Genomic DNA, 21,969 nt, shown 5'->3' with positions numbered 1-21,969 from the left:
AGTTAGCAATCTACAATTTGGGAAGAGAGATTTACACATGAAACCCCAGTGCATTGCTGCCAGAAGTGAAGGGACTGAAAGGATTTGGAAATTTGGATTTAATAGGGATATCTAAGCTGGGGGATGTGCTTTCTTAAACATGCAATGGCAAAGTTAATAGACAGGACATTTTATCAGGAGAAGTATTCGGTAATAGTTGGGTGATTTTATGTGTGTTCCTCTCATCTATCCTAGAAAGAAAATACCACATTGATACAAACTCTTTGGCTATAATCATACGGAAGCTGAGAACAGGGACCCATTTTAAGTAGACTGCATTAGCAGAGTTAAGTTGTACCCTTAAAGAAGAGTGTTATAAAAAGACGGCAGAAGATAACGTTTGCATTGCAACTGGTGAATGTAAAAGGCAAAATATTGCTGTAGTAGACATGTTTTAACAGTCTGTCAGTATTTTCAGTATAGCTGTAAGAATATCTATGTGTGTGCCCCACTTAGCTTTGTGAACCAAAAAGCTGTAAATCTAACAATATGTTATCAGACAGCAAAGTACAACAAATGACCTTGCAAGCGTGATTAGTAAATAGCCTTAATGGATAGCCCTTCTTGGAAACAGCACACCTCAAATCTCATGGCTGAAGAGGGGTGTCCCAAAGCCCATTGTCTCTGTACTATTTCTTACATGTATTTTCTATGGTCGGGCTTGGCAGCACAGCTGTCGCCAGATATTTATGTGAGAATATCCACAAGAGAGGGGCTTTGTATCTGCCCACATGTTGGGAGCCAGGAGTATATGTTTTGATTGGGCAGATGTTGTGTGCTTTCACAAAAAGGTGCTTTCCCTCAACACAGCTAAGTTCATTTTGTTTATTTAACCAGATGCCCGAGCATGATCTTTCAGGGGTACACATACTACATAGGAAAGCTAATAAAATGTGTTATATAACTACATAATGTATGGTGTTTTTCTCTGGCAGCAGCACAGATTGGAGGGAGGGCAGTCATTAATCTACGGGGATTTTTAGGTCTGGTTTGAGAGGGCAACTGTCAGCTGACCTTTTAACCTACAACAATATTATTCTACTGTTATTTGCTTTCACAGAATACATATCCATTTCCGTGCTATATACTTATAATAATTCACATTAGCATATAACAGTCCTTTAAAGCCACACCTATTGGCATTTCCAATGCTTGTTTAAAGAATTGGTAATATGATGTCTTCCAGAAAACTAAATCTGTCCAGACTTACAAACAAGTTCCAACCTTATATATTAAAACATTTTCTTTTCATTTTGAATCTGAAGGAGTAATTTATTCTTACCCTACACTTAAGAAGCAAATGCTTTTTCCCCAATGATTTTTGGTTCTGTGCCTCTATGGTATGAATTACCACTTGTTTCTCAATCGTGGTGCATCAGTACTTGTCCTTCCAGACTTTTATGACATGGGTGATACAAAAAAGTTAACTGACTTTGAAAGTGTTCTTTTGTGAATTGACCTGTGTCTATACAAACGTGTGGTGTTCAACTTACTTATCGCTAACAACCTAGTCAAGCTTTAAATATGAGGTATTGTTGTTTATTAGGACTCCTGTACCGTGAGAAACAGTTATAGATACGTTATGGAAACGATGTCTCCTTCACTAGAAAAGTCTAGTTTTAGGATATGGCTACCTATAAATCAAACACATTTCCTGAGGACATAAGAAGCACGTATTCTAGATGGCCCTTCAACGCAAGGGAGCCGAGCTCCACTGACTCATTTTCTCTCAATCAAGAAAAATATTAGTTTTTAGAAAGAGTATTAACTATTTTTAATTGGTCAAGCCTTAAAATGCAGGTAATGCAAATTGGCGTAGATGTTACAAGTAACTGATAGTAAAGATTTTGCATGGTTCTGGAGAATAATAACAAGCACTCAATAAGAGTAGACAACATTACACCACAATATATCAAGGAACATTTTGGGAGCAAAGGTACTTTTTATTTGTTGACAGATTAACAAAATAAAACCCCATATTGCTTTTTCGTATGTTGCAAAGTTATAACCATCTTAAAATCCAGATGGTAATGCCAATTACCTTTTAAAGAGTACTCCCTTTTGGCAACCTAATTTTACCATCATTTGTCACAGCATGCTTGCACCTCCATTGACCTATGGAGAGAAAGTCTTATGTTCTCAAGCAATAGAAAAAGTGCCATGGGATAATTCAAACGCATACGTCATGTCTTGTCGTGTCATGTCACGTTATTGTACGTTACGTTACCTTACGTGTTGCTTGTTTGTATGCTGCCGTAGGTTGTTCGAGTGCACTGAGAGGCAGTATATTCAAGCTTATGCTGTAGGTCTTCGTAAGGATAAACCAGGAGATGCTTTTGTAGAAGGTTATTTTCTTCTTCATTACATCACCTAGGTGGAGTACAATCTTCAAAGCACAAGTCAGGGCTTCACCCACCTCCAGCTATAACAACTGCCAGACTTCCCCGAGCTCTTACAACACAGCCCTCTGTGCTTCATAAAATGTCTCTACCTCGGGACGAAGGAGCTGAATTTGAGAATCTAGGGATTCACCTTTCTCCAGGACAAGATCTATTTGAATATTTAGACTTTCTTTATCGTCCATTACCTCTCTATGCTTCATAGTAAGTGAATTTAGAGGAATTTCAGGAGATCATTTTGTGATACAAATTATTTCTTGACCTGTCGTCAATCTCTAATAAAAGGATCTTGCAGTCTATTGTTTTTTTTTTTAACTCATTCGATCACTAGTTGCAGCATTTTCAACATGCTTGTTACTTAAAGCTAATGGCATTTGTGAACTCAGTGGTGAGCAAATGAAGTCCATTTTATTCCTTTGGCATTGTTCAAGTTTTGAACTGTTTTGCACCTCAAAGCAAACTCCTTCTTTAAAACTTCTTCAACGAACACCACAGTGTTATCTTTATGAGTCACTTTATGTTGAATAGTCATCTGTCTTTCGCTAATAATATGAACCAAGAACGAATGTAGTACCTTCTTCTGACACAGGTACATCTAGATCAGAAAGCTGCAATCTCCACAGTCCGTATTTTCTGGCTAAATCTGGTAACTGAAACTCCTCTGGAAGTTTAGCAAGACTTTTGGGTTGATTTACAAGCCCCTTGCGACACTTTTGCCCCGCCATTGCGTCACTTTTGTGATGCAGCGGCAGCATAACAAATGCGGCCAATTTACAACGTGACGCATCTAGGGAGATGCGTCACATTGTAAAGCCCTGCGTCACATTATACTGAGTCAGGTATAATGTGCGCAGGGTGGGCGTTCTCACGCAAAACATGTAGAACTGACGCAGTAAAATCTACAAGATTCCACTGCGTCACTCTACGCCTTCACTGTGTCAAAATCTCTACGCCTGCTCAGACCAGGCGTAACGAATGACACGGTTTTTTGAATGGGACTCACCCATCTGTTGTGGTACATTGCTGGAGTTGCGTCACTTTCATGAGCAACTCCAGAAATGCATCACTTTTGTGCCAACAGATGCGTCAGATTTTCTGCTGCATCTGTTAATCCTTGCTCCTTGGAGCGCTGTATTGTATATACAGTGCATCCATAATGGCGCAAGGACATTCGGCGCTGATGCAAGGAAACTGAGGCATCTCTGCAGATGCGTCAGTTCCTAGTAAATCTCCCCCTCAATCTTTTCAGCACCTCTGAGTTTCCATAGTCATTATTGGTCACGTGGCAACATTTGTCATAACCTTTGGTGCCTTGCATCTGTGCCAACAGTTGTCTTGAGAAAACAATCTACCATATAGCTTGCCTACTTCATGATTACTGAAGATGAGGCCCTTCAGGGGGCAATACCAGCTGGTTCTTCTCATAACGGTGGGATCTTGTAGGCTCTATACACACACTGGGCCCAGAAGCTCACACCGTCTTCCAAGTGGCTGACAAACAGCTGTTCAACCCTTCCAAATCCTTGACATTCCTCCATGGTGAAAACCTAGCACTGCCAGAGTGGTTGAGACCCTAGAACCACACAGCCGGTTAACCTCACTTCCTGGCACACGTGCAGATTCATAAACTACACATCTGTCACCAGCGCACCAATCAATGCCCTTAGTCATTGTGCACCTGCACAGTTCCAATCCTGAGCATACATACTCACAGTATTAGCCCCACTCTCTTCTCCTTGTTTATTAATGCTGTTTGTAATGCACAAATGGGTTGTACTCATTATACCTCGAATTTAAATGATATGCCAATTCCAGTCCTACACTTTGCTGATGATATCGTTCTATTTTCACGTACCCCAATAGGTCTCCAGAATCTGTTAGACAGATTTCAAAATTTCTGTGATTCTAATGGCCTCGAAATTTACATAGCTAAGACACAAAACATGACTTTGAATCTGCACAAGACCTTTAGGGGGAGACAAGGGATAAGCCAGAAAATTAAAATACCCCCCACTTTGATCCATCCTCTAAAGCCATCAAGTGAGTGAAGCAAGCAAACTCTACCCACTCTAGATGAGGCCGCTTCATCTTGCTTTCCGACCAAATATCTCTCCATCCTTTAAACCTTTCATGCATCCATCCATCATTTCATGTTTCCACCCACCCTTTCACAATTCCATCCATCTACACTTTCATCATTACAGTCTTGCATCCATCCTTCCACTCACACGTCCAACCATTCATCCATACTTTTTCCATCCATCCATCAATTCACAATCTATCCTTTCACCCTTCCATTTGCCGTCCATTCATCCACCCATTTAGCCAGCCTTTCATCATTCCAGCCACTTTTTTTCACCCACCAATGCAAATCTTGTTTTACCCTTCCATTCATCAGTCCTTTTACCTTTTCATCTATCCTTTCATCCACATTTTCTTCTTTATTTTCATATGTCCTTCCTTTCGCTCTTCCTTCCTTCCATCCCTCTCTTTTATTCCCTGATCCCTGATCTCCGTTATCGTCTTTCCTTCCTTTTGATTCTTTAAGAGCTTTTGTCTGCAGTGCTTTGTACAGGACAGATTCAAAAGTAACTGTAATTGTCAACAGAACCCCCGCTTAAGTTGTGAAAGCAGGGGTTCTTGACTCCACTGGGGGGAGAACGATGATGGGGGATATCTGTCTGGCTAAGGTATCCACAGATGAATATTTAGGTATTAGGGTTGTTAGTAGCTTATGGTGGAAAACTCATATTGAAAAGAGCAGGTCTCTAATGTTTCATAGACGTGCAGTGATTCTAAAGATTTATAGAGCTTCTTCCACCAAACCCATGTCTCCAAATTGTAGAGATTTAAAGAGTGAAGGTCCCATCAGGAATGACCTTTTGGAGATCTTGTGATTGGCCTCAACTGGTACCTTGCCCTGGCTTCACCATGTGTGGGTCTGGTTGGGTGTTCTAGGACTTCAAACTATGCGGTCGTACATGTTTCTTCTGTATCCGTGTGTTTCAAAGTTAGATTAACAGAGCAATATTGGGGTTACATTGTGTGTCTTACTCAAAAGAACGCCCTTATGGAGAGCTTATCCGCTTTTTTTTATGTGAATCATATTTAGAATAGGTCTCACTGTTTCAGGCTAAAACACTCTTTCCTACGTTTTGGTGTAGTACTTTAGGAATCAAACGTTTTACGTGTGAATGGAATAAAGGTACCATGCTCAGTAAAATCTGCAATATGTGCAATGAACGTGTTGTAGAAAATATTGGTTAGGTACTATTCTTTTACACTGAATATCATCATGCTTGCAGTAAATGTATTCACACTCTATGCCTTTCTCAAGGCTTCAAGAACTATTTACCAGCTCTAAGATCCTTCCAGACCGAAACATCACCTCTTATTGTGTTTTGTTTGGGCACTCGATGCAGTACTGCCAAGACCCTATCGTCTCCAACTGTACTGAGATCGAAGTTGAGACCCCGATTGCAGTATCTTGGTTTGACCACGATGTGGTGACCTTTTCCACCCCTTTGGCCAGATCCCCCCCTCCCGCCAGGACTTGCCAGAAAGTTGTTCGCAGGAAATGGTCTAGATTTAACCCGGATAGTTTCACTCAAACTCTCCAGCAGACCCATCTCCAACTGGGAGATGATATTAACTCAGCCAATTCGGCTGTTGAAAGGTGGATCTTAGAAGCGTTGGATGCAATTGCCCCATGGACGACCAACACTACTCAGAGGTGGACTAATTCTGCGACTTGGTTTAATGAAGACCTGTTGACAGCCAAAAAATCCTGTAAGCACTTGGAGCGCCAATGGAGGAAGGATTTCTCCAACAATAATACAACTGTGGATGTATGTCGTTACAACGCACACTTTTACAACGCATGCACTTAGAACGCATTTTTTACAACGCAACATCCACTACAACGCATTCCATTACATAGCATGACACTACAACGCATTTTTAAAAACTACCTTTACAACGCATTCCATTACATCGCATACTACCTTTACAACGCATACCATTACAACGCATAATATTAAATTGCATTTAAGGTAAGTATTGGATAGTATAGGGGTAAAAATTACTATTCTAACTCCAGGGGGTGCAACAGTAGGGTAAGTGTTGGATAGTGTAGGTGCGTTGTAATGGTATGCGTTGTAAAGGTAGTATGCGATGTAATGGAATGCGTTGTAAAGGTAGTTTTTAAAAATGCGTTGTAGTGTCATGCGATGTAATGGAATGCGTTGTAGTGGATGTTGCGTTGTAAAAATTACGTTGTAAGTGTAGTGCGTTGTAATAGTTGCGTTGTAAAGGTTGTTCACCAAACTAGAGCAAGCCGAAAACTCCTCTAAAGAACTCTTCTCTATTTTCAATCCTTATCCTCACTGGAGCGAACTGTGGCCCCCCTCCAAGCTCTTTGGTGAATTGTAACAAGATTGCTGACTTTTTTGCTATGAAAATAGCAAATATCTATGATACTTTTCCACCTGATTCTCGTAATGGCACCTGTCCCAATTCCCCCAATAATACCCCGTTTGAGGGTATCGCTCTCTCGGAATTTAGACCTATGTTGGAGCATCTTAAAGGTCTGGCCTTGAGCATCAAATCCGGTTCCTCATTCGGACCCAGCCTCACCCAAAATCTTAAGGCAAAGGTTTGATGCTATCCTGCCCTATGTACAACAGCTCCTAGATCTCTCCTTCCGCTGTGTCGAAGTCCAACTGAAATGGAAACAGGCCATTGTTCTCCCACTGATGAAAAAACCTTCTGCCCACTGGGTTTGTTAGATGATCTTCGCCCCATTTTACTCCTGCCTTTTTTTCCAAAATTGCAGAGAAAGTGGCGAACTTCCAAATGGTTTCCCACATCAAACAAAACAACTTATTCCATCGTTCACAATCAGGTTTTTGAGCTGCCCACTCTATGAAGTTGGCGTCACTTCTCGCAACTGAGACCTTGCGTAAGTGCACCGATGATGGTCAGACTGCTGCACTGGTCCTGTTGGACCTCAGGCAGCTTTTGACACTGTCTCCCATAACGTGCTACATCAGAGATTAAGGATCTGTGGGATCGAGGGTCCAGCTCTGGGCTGGCTGACCTCCTTTCTTCATGATTGCAGCTTCCAAGTTGCGCAGCAGGCGCATATTTCTAAAAACATCTCTCTTTCACAAGGGGTCCTACAGGGCTCAATACTGAGCCCTACTCTTTTCAATCTATACATTGAACCTTTGGCAGGGATTGTTGAAAAATATAAAGTGGCCATTGTTTCCTATGCGGATGATAAGCAACTCATCGTCACCTTATTTCAAAGCTCGGAGGAAGCAGCCAAACAGTTTTCTTCCTGCTTGAGCGAGCTTGCCACCTGGTTGACTAATAACTGCCTTAAATTAAACAGCAGTAAAACTGAGGTACTGATTGTGGGGAAGGCCCCCTCTATGTTGTCCTCAGCATGGTGGCCCCAGACTCTGGGCCCAACCTAAGGGGAAACAAAAAATCTTGGAGTTTGGTTTGACCCCAAACTCTCCTTCGAGATCCATATCAAGAAGGTTGATGGAAAATGCTTTGGAACCTCAAAGTCCTAAGAAAAATCTTAGACTTACTTCTGCTATCGGCGAGGAAAACCTTAGTACATGCACTTGTCACATCTCCGTTACATCCTTTACTTAGGAGCAGCGGAAAAAAATACTTAATAAACTGCAACGCATTCAAAATGCGGCTGCACGTCTGGTTCTCAATCTCCACAGAAGAGCTTCCACTGGTTGCCAGTAGAAAAAAGAATCTTCTACAAATCTTTGTGCTACTGTCTTCGAATTTTGCAGGGAAAAGACCCTAGTTATCTTCATTATATGCTAATGTCTTATCATCCTGCCTGCAATTTGAGTTTGACTGGAGCTTATCTGGTTAAAATCCCCAAAGTTCAAAGGGCCAGAATGGGAGCGCACTCTTTTGGCAACTTGGCAGCCAAAAATTGGAACCCTTACCTCTCTCCTTCACAAGCTGAGCCCTCAGAGAACGCCTTCCGTAAAAGATTAAAAATGTGGCTTTACCATCCTTGAGTCTTTCATTTGCATCACTGCTCTGTTTAGTATCTAGGCTTCTTTGTTTCCTGATCCCTACAGGAGAATGGTTTCCAGCGCGGGGACACACCGTTGGGTGTAACAAGGCACTCTATAAATGAATTATTATTATTATCATTATATGAGTAAAGAAGTGGGTACTCTAAATAGTATTCACTCTATGGAGAGAGTTTACCCTGTACCACACTGTCTGCAGACAGTGAAACTCGGATGAAAAATACACTATAGAGTATCGAAAAGTATCTACTAAGAACACGGTACACTCCAAGCAACACTTGGAAAAAAAAGACACTATTCGCATAAAATAATCAATGTCTAAAGTGCTAAATATTATACTACTTGCAGCCTTCATACTATGGTGAAAGCACTAGATAGCTCATCTTCTGAAACAAAACAAGCACACGTACATAGATTAATACCGGGTGCACATAGTCTTCTATGTTATGTAGAAATTGTACTTAGTATGTTGTATGTAGAATCTTTGCCTTGTTGCAAACATTTCTGTAGAGTCTAAAAACTTGTGTGGAACATGCTGGACACAAGTTGTCAACTTCACTTGCACACATAGTTACTCTTCAATGCAAACATTTAGAAGATATTCAATACCTCTACACACCTATGATGCATTAGAAGCACATGCATTCTGTAAACACTTAAACCCATCAACTAGACACAGGCTGTACAAAACTAGGTAGAAAAGTAATATGGTAGCTAACCCTCACTGTAAATTGTAAAACAAACTAACCCACTCATTCGATGATGTTATCAGTGGTGTCATCAGTGATTTCATTTGAGATGTCATTAGTGATGTCATCAATGATGTCATAGAATATGTCATGAGTGATGTAATATGTGAGATCGTAAGCAGTGCATGGCAGGGGCGCAAGTTATAGTTAAATGTGCTAACTATAATTGGTGAATTTCTGTGAGTTATTTTAGTTCAAAATTTTAGTGTTGTCACTGACAAATTGACCAAATTATAATGTTACTTTAATCCTTGTTTTTTTCAGTGAATTTCTATTTTGTTTTTAATTTAAAGCAGATCTTTTTATCACACTGAACTTTACTTTAACCTTTGTTTTTTAGTGATTTTGTAAAGGTTTTTTATTTGAAGTAATATTTTATTACTATACGTAAAGCCAACCCCCGCCACGCTTGACCTAAGGCAAGGGTTGGTCTTATGTTTTTTAAAGGAGGGGGGACTAAGTGGCCCCCCACTCCGAGTATTATTAGTCCCTGAGGACCCCATCCCCCAGGAGTTCTTTTTTATGAAAGAGGAGGGGGCCCCTGCTCCCCAAGACTTGTAAGCCCCTGGGGACCCCATCTTCCAGGGCTATTTTTCTTTTTTTATTAGATAGGAGGGGGGCCACGGGAGGGTCCGCCTGGGAAGGATGATTATGCTCCTGGATACTTGGTAGCAACGATAACTGTAAAGTTCTCCTTTCGATGGTGGAGGTAACGGGGCTTGTACTGAGTTGTTGTTATGAAACCAATAAAAAAAATGTTTAAAAAAAAAATAAAAATAGGAGGGGGGCCACGTAGCCCCCCACTGCGTGGCCCTCCTCCCCGAGCCTTAGACCGTGGGGAACCCATCCCCCGGGACCTTTTTCTAATAAACGGGCAGGGGGGCTGTGTGGCCCCCATCCCCGAGCCTCATTAGGCTCTGCGGACCCCATCCTCCAGGGCTGTTTAAAAAAAAAGGGGGGGACTGCGTAGCCCCCCATCGGAGCCTTATTAGGACCTGGGGAACCCATCACCCAGGGCCTTTTTCTGATGAACGGGCAAGGGCCTGCATGTCTCCACTCCAAGAGCCTTCTTTGGACCTGAGGACTCCATTGCCTAGGGCCAATACTAAAATTAAAAGTGAGAGGGGCCACATGGCATCCCACCTGAGCCTTATCAGGCTCTTGGGACCCCATCCCCCATGGCCAATTTTTATAAAAAGGGGAGGGGGCGCGTGAACCCACTCCCCAAGCCTTGTTATGCCCAGAATACCCCATCGCCCAGCACATTTTTTTATAAAAGGGGATGGGGCCTACATGGCCCCATCCCTCTTTGTTAGACTCGGAGAAACCCATTCCTCAGGGCCATTTTTTTAATTAAAGGGGAAGGGAGCACATGGACCCCATCCTCCAGGGCCATTTCTAAAAATGAAGGGGAGCGGACCCTCCTCCCCAGACCTTAAGAAGGCCCTGGGGACCCCATCCCCAGTGCAGTGTATTTTTTTGAGGGGAGGGGGGCTGCACAGCCTCAGCCGACTCTCCACATGAAGGGGCAGCTGGCATTGCTCCCGCTCACAAGGAGCAGCTACTAATGCGAGAGTTTCGAAAATGCTTCCGCCAAGCAGTGAGGGGAGGGAAAACAGCTATATCCCCTGCACTCCCTCTCCCTTAAAGTGATAATTCCTGGGGTGGGTTTCCCTGAGGCCTTTAGCGGATCTGGAAGAGGGACGTGTGGACCTCCTCCCCATTTTGTTAAATTTTGACTGCGGGTGGGCTCTCCAGAGCCTCTTGAGGTTCAGGAGAGGAGAGGAAGAGGTGTGGCACAGCAGCCATGGCTGCTGACGAGAGGAGAGGAAGAGGTGTGGCACAGCAGCCATGGCTGCTGACTCAAGGAACACAAGGCTCACGGTTCGATCCCTGGTGCTGGCGGCAGGTCAGCCCAGCACCATGTGACTCTGGGAAGTAGCTCGCTTAATCTTCCCGACGGCCCCAGCGCCTTGAGACCCTTAGGGGTGATTAGTTTGCACTTTACAAATATCAGGTTATTATTATTAGGAGGGGCCTGCGTTGCCCCTTTCCCAATTTTGTTAAATTGTGGCTCCAGGAGTGGGTTTTCCAGGGCTTTATGAAGCACGAGGAGGGAGCTGTGCAGCCCCCCCCCCCCCTTCCCCACATAACCTAATTTTGGCACCAATGTGGGCTCTCCAGGGTCTCTGGAGGCTAGGGGCTAGGGGCCATGCAGCCCCTCTCATCTTTATGAATACAGGTGGGCATCCTGTGACATAAACACAGTAAATGCGGCCCAGCCTTAATTTTTATTTTGTTTTGTTTTTTATCCTGCTGTATTTCTGCAGGATTACAGAATTGTTTTCTCTATTCTTGGCACCAAGGGAGAACTCCTGCTTGGGTCTCCCTCATGGGGCCTAAGGGGTCAGGGTATCTCTACCTTGCCACTTTATATATATTTTTTTAACTTGTTCAGGACAGGGGCCTAAGTTCCCAAGCCATGTAATGGCTGCCAGCAACATTTTTCTCATGTTGCTGGCATCCAAGTAGAGCGCTCACTGCCGCTGAAGTGAGATGGCCCAAGGGAAATAAAGCTCCCTGGGCTTCTCAGAATGCTCTATTTTGAAATTGGCGCTCCCAAGAGAGTCTCTCGAGACATTCACGGACTCCACCATCCAGATATACAATTATTTTTCAACCTTAATCTCTCAAAAACTACTGAACTGATTACACCAAATCACAAAAAGCACAGTCTGCGGACCAAGATCTGCCAAATTGGATGTAATTCGTTTCAGCTGTGTTTGATGTAGCCTTATCCAAAGAAGTCGATGAAAAATGCATGGGGATTTTGTGTTTTGGCACCCCGCTTTTTTCTCGGGCCCCTGCATGATAAATCAGCGCGAAACCTTCCATACACAAACTAAACATAAAGCGCCAAGAGACCTTTTGGTGTGTGTGCGCTCAACAAAACATAACAATCATAAAGGCGCACCTTTTTGGAAAGTTTCATGGAGATTTGCTAAATGGTGCCAAATGTATTAGCAACACAAAAAGTGTTTTTCCTATTGAACAGCTGACCTAACTATATCTACCTAGTGGGCGTAAGTTATAATTAGCTCAGGTAACCATAACCGCTGAATTTCTCTGGTTTTGTACGAGTGAGATGTAAACCTAACTATAACGTCCCTGTAACCTCTGTTTTTCAGTGAATATATATATATCCAGATCCAGATACATATATACACACATATATGTATACACACACACACACATATATATATACACACACATATATATACATGTTTAAATTGCTACACAAGTAATTCCATTGGGGGAACTAGAGAGAATTGGCAGCAACAAAGGACTAACAACATTTTTGGTATTGATACCGATAATATGGCTGCCATGTCTGTATTTAGATCTTCTGCTTTAAACCCAATGGTAATCATTTAATTTTTCAATAGTTATGAAGTTCTTACAGTCTCTAATGGACAATGCAGCATTAGGTCTTATATAGAGTAAAAACTATTCTTTTTGGATGAAGTACCTTTCAGGAGGCTACCTCCTTTCAGTCCCTTGTGAGATGACAGTCTCCATCCCCCAAACAAGTTGGTGCCACACTGATAGCCTCACTTTCCCTCGCCGCTGTGTAACCTCTGGGAATGTGTGTTATTGTAAACCACGGCAGCGGAATGATTACGATTGGGTTTAAAGCAGAGGATATACATACAGACATGGCAGCCATAACATCGGTATCGGTACCAAGAAATGTGTCAGTACGTTGTTGCTGCCAATTCTCTCTAGTTCCCCCAATGAAATGACTTGTGAAGCAATTTAAATTGTGTGGTTTTTTTTAGCGTGTTTTAAGCGAGCACTCAGGAAGGCAATGTGCTGAAATGCATTTGCTCAAAATAAAACAAAGAAAAGCCCTGTGAGTGCTTTGAACCTGTTGTTTGGAGCTGTAATATATATATATATATATATATATATATATATACACATCCACCCTGTGATTGATTCTCCTGACCCGTTGCACAGCGGCACACATTCCTCAGAGACCGCAGCTTGTGAGCTGCATGCTCAATTTCTTTTTGTTTTATTTTTCAATATGTCACTAGTTCATTACTCCAAACAAATAGCAATATTTTTAAAGTGCAAAATTTTAATACCAAGTTAATTTCCCAGGACGATGTATTTCGGCTTCTGCCTTCGACTAGGCCTATTGTTACAGCACAGTGAGTCCTACTCCCTCCTTATCAACTATCCTTCTGCTATTTTCATGCCCAGTTGACCACTAGTGTGCTACCTTAATTCCTTTTATGTCACAATCTGATCTCCATTTACTATGAAATGTTTACTCATTTTCCTTTAGTCCCTTTGTTTTTCAGATCTTATTTTATCGCGATTTCATTATAAAGGTATTCCATCAACTCCACGCTATGAGCTGTATGACCCTTTGCACCATAATGTTTATGTGTTTTCATTATAATTTTATTAATCTAGTTCTTTCAGCATCCAGTACTTATTATTTATTTATGTTAGCCCCTTATTGCACATATATCATAATAAAGTGCTATCCTCGACTTGACATATTGAGCTTAATTAACAATAAAGTGCTATTGATAGAGGGCTAATGTTTTAATTTATGAGGTTTCTTCAAATATTTATTCAGCTATATAAAGTAACTGGTGCTAAAGTGTCTAGGTGCTTTCTTACTATTTCTCTTCCCCATTGGTTTTATTTCACATAATAAATAAAAGTATTCATAGTGCGAAAAGGTTTAACTATCCATAAAGTGCAAATGCAAGTCAAAGGTAATCATTAGCCCCATTAGTTGATGTTCCTAAAAGTCTCCTTACTCGACTCCCTAATCTTTCTAATAGGATATTCTGGGACATAAAGTGCATTACCTTCTGTAAATATATCATAAAGAATTCAAAAAATCATCTAATGAAACACTAATCTAGCAGCACTTACGGGCACAAAATCATGTCACAAGTCCCATTCAAATTTTTGATCATCATAAAAAGTATCTTAGTGTGGTGAAATGTTCTTAAGACAGGTACAGGTGTTTATGTCTTAATGGGAGAATCCAACAGTTTCTTTAAAGATGGACATATAATTCTGCTTCGATATTGTGTCCCATTGGAGTCTCTGTACCAATAGTAATAATCAATTTAGCTTCCTCTATCCCTGTTGCCTCCCCTTGGATGTTTCAAAATATGTTTCAATCCAAGGAAACTGAAACCTGCCAGGGAATGATTGTGTTCTTTTTCAAAGTGGTTGGCCATGGGATAACTCCTATTCCCATTTCTGATTGCTTGAACATGCTGTAGGATCCGTAGTTTTAACTTACTGAATGTGCTTTCCACATAATACTTGTTACAACTACACTTCAAGGCATACACTATGAATTCTGTTTCACATTCTATTCTTTCTTGTATTATTCTTTGCTGTCCATCCAACATTAGAAATGTTTTGTGGTTCATTCCATACTGGCATGCTCTACATGATCCACATGTTGTAAAGCCCTTGGTGATGTTTCTCAACCAATTGTTTTCCCTGACAGCTTCCAAATGGCTCCTCGCTAAAATATTTCCAAGGGATTTCGTTTTTTCAGAGGTTAATTAAGTACTTTGATCCACCTCATCTTTAAATAGATCTTCTTTCTGTAAGATATGCCAATTCCTTTGTCAAATTCTCTTTATAGCGGTTTGTCCTGGATGTACTCCACAAAGATACTCTTGATCGTATCTTCATTATTTTTCTCAGCCAATGGATACAACACGTGTTCCCTTCTCATCAGTTAGTACACTTCTGGGATATCCCTGTTGGATGAATTGTTCCCTCATCTTGAGGAACTCCCATTCTAGTTCTTCTTCAGTTGAAGAAATCCGTTTGGCTTGAAGCATCTTACTATATGGTATACTCCATTTCAGAGCCATAGGGTGTTCACTATTCACATGAAGCAGGGAATTAGTTGCTGTTGCTTTCCTACGGATAGTGGAGGTCAACTCATTTCCTTCTACATACAAATTGATGTCCAAAAACTTGCCATGTACTTTATTGTGGGATGCTCTGAATTTGATATTTACGCTGTTGTTATTGAGCTTTTTATATATATATAGTTCAGGAAGCCAAAATACAAATGATCACCTGTCTAACAATTATAGCTATTCGGAAATTGACTTTGCCCCTTTAAAGCTGCTGCCGCTGTAGGTGGGTGTATGTCGATTTTGAGCAAAAGCATAATAAACAGATATAGACCATAATGCTACTGCTGCAATGATGTTCCCAAGGAACTCTAAAAAAGGGCTAGAATATATTTGCCAAACTACAAGTTTGCACCAAAAATCTCAAATTTCTTGACCTGTCAATTCAAACTGGTCTAAGGTGGAAAATGAAGAGTAAGAGGATTGCTTTACCTTAAAATCAAAACACGATGTACATTGTTATCATCAAAACAATGTGAGTTTGTTCAAAATGTCATAATTATTTTGATGTTAAAACGTTATTACTTCTATTACAATTTACCTTGTTCAGACAAGGAGTTATATTTCATGTATTACATTTATTAATGCTCCACATTATAAAACAGCAAATGATACATTAAAATCATTTGTCCCCTCTTTCAATGAAAATCTCAAATCATTAGTCCATTATTTCAGTTCTGAGTCCTTGCAGACTTTTTTAGTGTGTGTGTTGGACCTGACCATCTCTGAAGGGTCACCGCAAAACTTTTTGCCTTTTCCCCTCCTATTTTTGCTGTATACTGTTTTTTTGGCCTTAAGACTCTAGGCATTTTACGACTGTTAACCGGTGCTATAGTGCTTTTACTCTCTCCTTTAAACATGGTTTAATTGGCTTATATTTATATATTTAATTTACTTGTAAGTCCCTTGTAGAGGGGTATACCAAATACCCAGGGCCTGGGCTATAAATTAAATGTTACTAGTGGGCCTGCAGCACTTATTGTTATTGTGCCACCCACTTAAGTAGCACCTTAAAACACGCCCCAGGTCTGCCACTGCAGCCTGAATGCAGTTTTAAACTGCCATGTCGACTTGGCATTAAAATCCCCTTGCCAAGCCTTAAACTCCCCTTTTATTGCATACAAGTCACTGCGCTGGTTTTTCATCACCCTGACGATCCTGCTTCTGGGGTGCTCCTGAGGTGCAAGAGACACCCTCATCCTGCTGCCACTGCTGGGGGTTACACCTGTTGGCCTCTTTGCATCATTGTCATCGCCAAAATAAGAGAGCCACCTGCAACCAGTAAGTGCTATTTAAGCATGTCACAGTCCAGCTGCAAGGGGGCTGAACTGTTTTTTCTTCATGCTGCCAATCATGCTTCTGGAGGTGCTCCAGGGCTTAAACAGACACCCTCATCCTGCTGCCACTGCTGGGTGTTACACCTGTTGGCATCTGTATATCGTTGTCATCGCCAAGAGGGGAGAGCCCTTGTGGATTGAAGCCGCTGGGGACTACATATCCCAGAGTTCCCTCCTGGCACACCACCTGCACCTAGTAAGTGCTATTTAAGCGCACTGCAGTGCCACAGGACGGGGGCTGCGCAGAATTTTTTTCATGCTGCCGATCCTGCTTCTGGGGTGCTCCTGGGCTGAAACAGACACCCCCATCCTGCTGCCACTGCTGGGGGTTACGCCTGTTGGCACCTTTGCATCGCTGTCATCGCCAAAAGAATAGCGCTTCCGCAGATTTGCAGTCGCCAGGGACTGCATGTTCCAGAATCTCCTCCTGGCACACCACCTGCACCCAGTGAGCACTATTCAAGCATGTCGCAGTCCCTCTGCACAGGACATGCCTAGGCCAAGGGCAGGCCTGTCCTGCACCCGTCAGCGAAGTTGAGGATTTCATCACCTGCCCCTTTCCCTCTCAACTACGGGGGCTGGTTCTTTTTGATAAATGTGTCAATGGAGCAGTAAAGGGCAGAGCAATTTTTCTTAGCTTTAGAAAAGGCCTCTGTATCCTCTCCTCTCCACCCTACAGTCTAACGCACTAGAAAGTATCTCTTTACTGGAGGAGCCCTACATTTCACTTTTTTGTGTAGGACTCTCTCCATCCTCTATCTTAAGTACCACTTGGATTCAAGGAATCAACATTGAATTCTGGGTAGCCCTGGGTACATGTAATAAATATGTTCCATGCACTACCTCTACAAACAGAATTACACATACACACACACATGCCATTCCCATCCCACCTGGATGGCGCAAACACTCTCACTTTCAGAAGACTGGCAGACAATTTTAAAACTGCAGGAGAAGCTTGTAGTCGGCGGTCCTTGGCACGATCTTGTGGTTGCCGCTACGTTTAGTCCTCATCAGAATAGTGAACTAACAGTGAAGTCATGCCCAGGTAAAAGGAGGCTGCACTTGGTGTACCTCCAGACTACAAAGTCCCACTCTGAGTCGCAATCTGTCACACAGGAAGTCTTCAACATGCATGATTATCATGTCGGCTGAGCAAAAGTTATCAAGCCAATGAAAAATATGGGCGGAGAGTGGGTGGGGCTTCAAGTCCATACTCGAATACAGCATGTCACCCAGAGCCCGCTGCCCGGGCTCGACCTATAAACATATGCTATGATGAAGTCGGGGCAGGGGAGCAGGCTTTCCCAGGAGAAAACAGCATCATCTCTCCTACTTCAACTCAATCAAAGTTGTCCACCCTAGTCACACACATTCTGTCACAGGACTTCACTTGTCTTGGAGAATTTCATATTACTTAGTGATACAATGAAACACGTTGCATTTTTGAGGAATTATATATGTGAGCCGTTTTGCTGCCCTTTAGCTCTTGCATGCTGTACCCACATAGGGAAAACAGCTGCACTGTCACCTTATGAAGCATTAATTGTGGTGCACATTGCTGGAGGACAAAACTGCACGATAACTCTTTAATTTAATTTGCTCACTCTAGCCTGACCACATTAGTGTTTCACATTCTGTCCCAAGACTACAGGACCAGTGCTTTTTCATTCATTGATATATTGAACCACTTTTATTTTATGTGGCAAGTTTACAACTTTTTTCTCGTTCCCTATAAATGTTAAAGTTGACGACGAATATCACGACTTAATGCATTTATGAATGTTTGGATGGATGAGTGTTTAGATGGACGAATGGGTGTCTGAAAGGATCAACTCCCATAAAACATACCAAATCAATAAAATCTCATAAAAAACTGTTTGACATATTGGCTTTGCCATTGCTTAGTTTTTTTAGCAATAATGTCAGATGTATTAGAAAAAAGAGCAAAGGGCAATATCAGCAGTAATACGCTTTCAGGCAATGACTACCCTTTAGAATAAATTGAGCACCAATTAGCTCCTCATTAATGGTTCATCAGGCAACATAAGCAAAACTGACTCCTCAGGTGGTATTATGTTGATTGTATGTATTTATTGCCATTCATTGGTTAGCACATGAGCACTAGAGCACTCTACATGCTGAGAAAGCACACTTCATTGCTGTTGTAAGACAGGAAGGGCCAGATTTGCAAACCTTTTGCGCCGGCTTTGAGTCACAAAAGGGACACAAACCTGCACAAAATGTTTTTAGTTTGATTTGAAAGTTGCCTGAAAATAAAGCATAGCAGTGCAAAGTGCTGTTTTGAGTCAAGGGAGCGTTCCATGGGTGGTACATGGACGTTCCCATGCAACCACCTATGGTTTTTGGCACAAAACACTATCCACTAGCAATAGTTGTCATAGGTTTGTGGCAAACATTAGCGCCACTTTGAAGCAGGCATTGAAAAGTAGAAATGCTTTTATTTCTCTAACTTTCCACACTTTGCACATGTGCTGCAGTGTACAGCAAACATCCGAAGTGGAAAAAGTTTTAAAGTTGTCTACACATAGGGGCCGATTACGATCTCGCCAGGAAAGCATTTCGACTGATTTGGATCGGGGGAGTCCGACTGAGCGAATTTGATGCACCCGGATGCTTCCGAATATGATTCGTTGGACTCTAATTGACTTAAATGGGAGCCTGTGTTCCGAACAAGAACACAGGCTCCCACTGAAAAAAGGGGTGGCTGGGGAAAATCGTGCACCTTGTGGCAGGCACTCCATGGTACCTGCCACACAGTGCTTGGTTGGAAAGGGGAGTCCCTTGGGTACCCCCACGGCCCAATTGTGAAGGCCCTGGGTGAAGGGGGGCCTTTTACGAGGCCCCCAAAGACAGATTTCGACAGCCGCTTTGTTTCAGGCAGACCGAACCGGAATGGCTGTCCAAAACGGTCATCTTAATTGCTCACTCGGAAACCGTGTCCATAGAGCTGTACGATTTGGCTCCGAAAGACTCGACCTGTCCGAATGCCTTTCGGAACCAATTCCGACAGCCTTAACAGTTTCCGGGCATCATAATCGGTCATTGGGAACTGTGTACGATTCCGTAGGAAACAAGGGTTCCAAATTAGATTCGGCAAACCAGAATCCGATTCGGAGCCCTTGTGAACGGCATCGTGATCAACCCCATAGGATGCAGACACCTTTGCACTATGGTGCAAAGGTGTGTGCATGGCACTTCGTAGGCTGATTGTTTGCAAGCACTAGAGAGAGAGAAAGGAAGGGACATATCTCTATAGATATGGCACATTCCTGCGCTCTCCCTGTCATGCAAAGCAGCGCAGAAACTTTGATTGCTGCACTGTGTTGTGTGACAGTTTTGTAAATCCGGGCCGAAGTTTTAAATCCTCTGAAACGGTAGAATTGAACTTGCAATCTTCAGAGAAATAGAAACGAAAGTTTACATTACAGAGGCATAATCTGAAATGCTCTTATTTATTTTGTTTTGCCTTCCTTCGCTTGATTGGCTCCCAGTGTGCAGACATCTGCTGGGCAACTGTATTGTTCTTCTTCGTGTTAACCACCATCCAGATCAGACGGAACTGCACTTAAAGCACTGTTTGAAAATGAAATGGAGGTACAATAATGCTCTCATTCTTAGCACATGGGACCAATGTCAGTGAAAATGTTCTAGAATCAACAACAGGCATTGCTCTGGAAGTTCAGTTTTATTGCCCAAGAATTGTAGAGATGGTATCTTTGCAGAGTTCAGTTTTTGGTACACAGGTGGCATTCAGGCCTCAAAGTGTGAGAGGCAACTCCTCTGATGCCTTCAGGTCGCCAATGACCTTCAAACAGCATTGAGAATAAAGACTCCATATGCTGTAAGACCACATCTGGGAAGCTGTATATATTAAAGAGAAATGATGAGAAGGAAGGTTTAGAAACTCCTATGTGACTTGTGTGCTGAAATAAGAAGTGGCCCAGTTGAATCTCTTAATGTCTATTCAAACAGCTGATCCAGAGGCTAAAAGGGACAAAGTGGTTGATAACTTTATGGATCTTTAAAAACCCAGAACTTCCCACTCTGTCCTCTCGGCCCGAGCTCCACACTCATCCCTGGCAGTACACATGGTATCTCATTATTCAGGAACATCTCACAGTGTTTACAGCAGATCACCTCAGTAAGGTCGAGAACACAGGCACACCTGACCATGTGTGGTCCTTTTGATTGGAAAACTGAGGAGGAAGCACTGATTTCTCGAGGGGACCACTGACAGCAGACGGTACAAGAGGGCTCCTGAGTAGGCTGAGGTCTTGTCCTATCCAAGTCTTGTGCCGTGTCTTGGTCCAGGCCACGTTCTGCCATCCTCGTGATGTTAGCGACACAACGGGAAAGGATGGATGTGCAAACAGAGAGAAACGTGCCGCTTTTCCAAAATGTTCATAGGAGCAAGAAAGTATAAAGAAAAATGCTGAATTTACTGTTCCTATCGATAGGTTTGCCTCACTCTGTTTAGACAGGAACTGCTTTTAAACAACACTTTATTGTGAAGGTGAGTATATAAAAGTAAGTATAGCTTCCATATTCTCAACTTCTCATCTATGTACCTTGAAGATCTATATGGCATTAAGGTGCATGTATGAGGAGTTAAATATAATAAACCAATACCTAATTCAGAGCTCTGAGATTTTGCCCTCAAAATATATTTTACTCGATATTCTTCTGTAATTGCCCTCTACTTGCCTCACATTTCCTCCAAATGAACTAAAGGGTGCAATGATGGTCAAGTCCTGCTTCTTGGAATCTCAGACCATCGCAGTTTCTCTATAACACACCCTTACTTTTGTAATAGTAAAACACATCTGTAGATATGGGTAAACCTACTGAAAACAAGTACATTTTTGTATACAACCTTCCTATAACTATTCTCTCTCACCTTCCAGTATAAATAAGTTACTTCTCCCATCCAATCCCCTTCTGCTTCATTGCGATTTTGAACGGAAGACAGAGGACGAGCTTGTCACAGGTGAATAGCTGCACTGTCTAGCCAGCTTAAGACCAGAGGGGCAGTATGATTGTTAGAAACTCACTTTTCCATTGGATGCAAAGTGGATATGGAAGTATTTAGTACCCCAGAATCGGGAGCCCTCCAAATCTCTACAATCAATATAGGGGCAGAAAGGCTGCTCTCCAAAACTAGGTGCAGCCTCGCCAAGGCATTTGTGAGACAACCAAATACCTTAGAAAAACAACACTAGTGGATACCAGTGACTAGTTATCTCCTTTCCTCTTGGCTGGGGCGAGGTTGATTGTTTCTTCTCGTGCCAGCTTATGACACTTAATTCTTGACTGTGTAGCTGACATCACCTTCCTACAAGAGAAACAGACCAAACCACCGTCCTGCCCACAAC

At 42.2% G+C, this 21,969-nt stretch overlaps 1 protein-coding gene across 2 annotated transcripts in view; it reads right to left on the bottom strand.

Moving 5' to 3' along the window:
• KLHL6 (kelch like family member 6) overlaps positions 1-21,969 on the bottom strand; it is a 601,696-nt gene that overhangs the window by 281,065 nt on the left and 298,662 nt on the right. The gene's annotated exons all lie outside the window — the stretch shown is intronic.

Source organism: Triturus cristatus, chromosome 11, assembly GCF_964204655.1.
Source record: "Triturus cristatus chromosome 11, aTriCri1.1, whole genome shotgun sequence".
Lineage (NCBI taxonomy): Eukaryota > Metazoa > Chordata > Amphibia > Caudata > Salamandridae > Triturus > Triturus cristatus.
This window is presented reverse-complemented; position numbering and strand designations above follow the sequence as displayed.